This window comes from Anomalospiza imberbis, chromosome 3, assembly GCF_031753505.1.
Source record: "Anomalospiza imberbis isolate Cuckoo-Finch-1a 21T00152 chromosome 3, ASM3175350v1, whole genome shotgun sequence".
In the NCBI taxonomy this organism is placed as follows: Eukaryota; Metazoa; Chordata; class Aves; order Passeriformes; family Viduidae; genus Anomalospiza; species Anomalospiza imberbis.
Genome location: NC_089683.1, coordinates 34960226 through 34962459, shown reverse-complemented (window position 1 = coordinate 34962459; position 2234 = coordinate 34960226). Strand labels below are relative to the sequence as shown.

General features: G+C 41.6%; 1 long non-coding RNA gene across 2 annotated transcripts; it reads right to left on the bottom strand.

Moving 5' to 3' along the window:
- Positions 1-205: 205 nt before the first annotated feature.
- On the bottom strand, positions 206-1995 carry LOC137469879 (uncharacterized). 2 transcript variants are annotated; one of them, XR_010996744.1, is made up of 2 exons: positions 1916-1995; positions 206-1823 (listed from the first exon to the last, which is right to left on the bottom strand). It is a non-coding gene; the product is annotated as an uncharacterized lncRNA (long non-coding RNA). The 2 variants fall into 2 exon arrangements; XR_010996745.1 differs by having other exon boundaries at positions 206-960; positions 1916-1982.
- Positions 1996-2234: the final 239 nt, after the last annotated feature.

The window sequence follows — 2234 nt, the reverse complement described above, 5'->3', positions numbered from 1 at the left end:
GACTGCTAAAACTGAGAAATACAATGTCTACTAAGTATTAAACAGTGGGAGAGTGAAGGGAGCTAGGGAGTCAGACAATAAACAAGTGACAAGTAGAGCCCTAAGTTAATTTAATCAGATAGGAAAAATCATAACAAATTTTGAAGAAGAGTGAAAGGAAAATTCCAAGAGGCTAAAAATTAAGTAAAGGTGCAGAGAAACCACAATGGATTTAAATTGTTTTAATTTAAAAATGAAACCATAGGAGTAACACTTATCATTGTACAGGGGAAAAGAGACAAAGAGCTCTCTATTATCCTTCATTTTTCATCCTTCATTCTCTATCATACTTCAGTCTGGGCAAGTCAGCCTCAAAACATGGGAGAAAGCTACTTGTGTGTATCGTTATTTGAGCCTGGTAATAAGCTTTTCTGTAACACCCTCCCACTGCCACAGTACTGAAGGAGATCATGTGGAGCCATGGCAGAAATTTGAAAGGTCTTACCCAAGCAGTCCATGGCTAAGCCAGGAACCAAAGCCATATGGCACTTGAAAAAACATGAGCCAAATGCTGCTGGTACTTGAGACCATTATTTCTTGCTGATGCATGGGTCTGGCCTACATATTGGCATGGCTAGACTGGTCATCCCCCAGCAGCACTAGAAGACAACCAGGGCTTTGCAAGTTGTTGTTTACAGCTGTGGAGAAGACCCAAACTCCTGCATATGTTTCCAGATGCTCCTGCCTGTGTATCTTCAGAAGCTCTCTGACTTTCACCAAAGAGAGCTGATTACTGCATTCACTGTTAAGATCTATCATATAAGAGCTGCTTTGCTTTAGTGGCTTCAGAGACCTGCTATATATAAACGTGCTAACAATTACTATTCCAACCAAGGCTTCAGAAACTCACACAGCTTGACTGGAAGTGGAGCTGTCTTCTCAATGCAGACATGTTGTGTTGTGGATTAACCTGGCAGGCAACTGAGCACTGCACAACTGCTCACTTGCATCCCCCTCCAACCCACAGTGAAGCAGGGGAAGAGGAAAGGAAGAGCAAAAGCATGATAAAAATTGTTTAATAAGCAAAGGAGAAGTGAAAGAAGAAAGAAAATAAACTGAACCAAATCAAATGAAAACAATCACTTACCACCTCCCATGAGTGGACTGATGCCAGCCATGAGCAAAAAAAAAGATGGCTCATCTCCTTAAATACCCTTCTGTCCATTTTGTTGCTGAGCATGATATTATATGGCATGGGATATCCTTTTGCTTAGTTTGGGACATCTGCCTGGTTGTGCCCTCCTCACCCTCAATCTATTCCCTGATGGGAGTGGACATGAAGAGTGAGAAACCAAGGCCTTGATGCTGTGCACACACTGTTCATCTATAGCTAAAACATCACTCTGTTATTACCACTCACAAACCCAAGCAAAGCACCATATGAGCTGCTATGAAGACAACAAAGAGCATTCCAGCCAGGATCAGGGAAAGTGGAGGGAAAGATGGGAATCATTGCCTAGTGGAAACATCTCTCTCTGCAATTGACACATCCACTGTAGGAGCCCTTTCCTGTCCTTCTCCCCCTGACTATAAGCAGGAGTGAGCTGAACATCCTACTCTTGATTTCTGGGGAGTCAAGGAAAGCGAATCATGGATCTCACTTTTCTGTCACCCCCACTACATATAAAGGTAGAACACTTTCCTGTTCACTGATGCTTTTGTTTGAAGGCAGATCAACAATGGCAGTTACTGCAAAAAACTAACACCTAGAGTGCAAGAAATTGCATTTCCTACAGCAGGTTTGACAAGGATTGTCCCAGTTTTGAGACACTCATAATCAGAAGCTGAAGGAAAAATTTAGGCTCATACACCATGTGATAGCAAGCAAATTACATTGCTGTGCAACTCCTGAAGAAGTGTTTAAGTTCAATCTTACCCTCCCCAAACCAGAGAGTAATACTAGGTTTACTTCTAGATGAGCCCTGCTCCTATGGATGACTTAAAAAGGAATAGGGTAGGTTGTACAGCTTACAATCTTCCCATTCCAAGCTCGGGTTTTTCAGTTATTAGAACAATACACAAAGATTTTCTATCCGCTTTAACAGCAAACAGCACTTGTGCACATCTGCTTGCTGAATTTGATTATTTATCAACCAACGCAATGGACAGTGTTTGGGTATTGCCTAACCTATAAGGAATGTCAGATTTAAGTGTCAGAAATAACTACAGGATACAACCCACAACAAAAAAGAAAA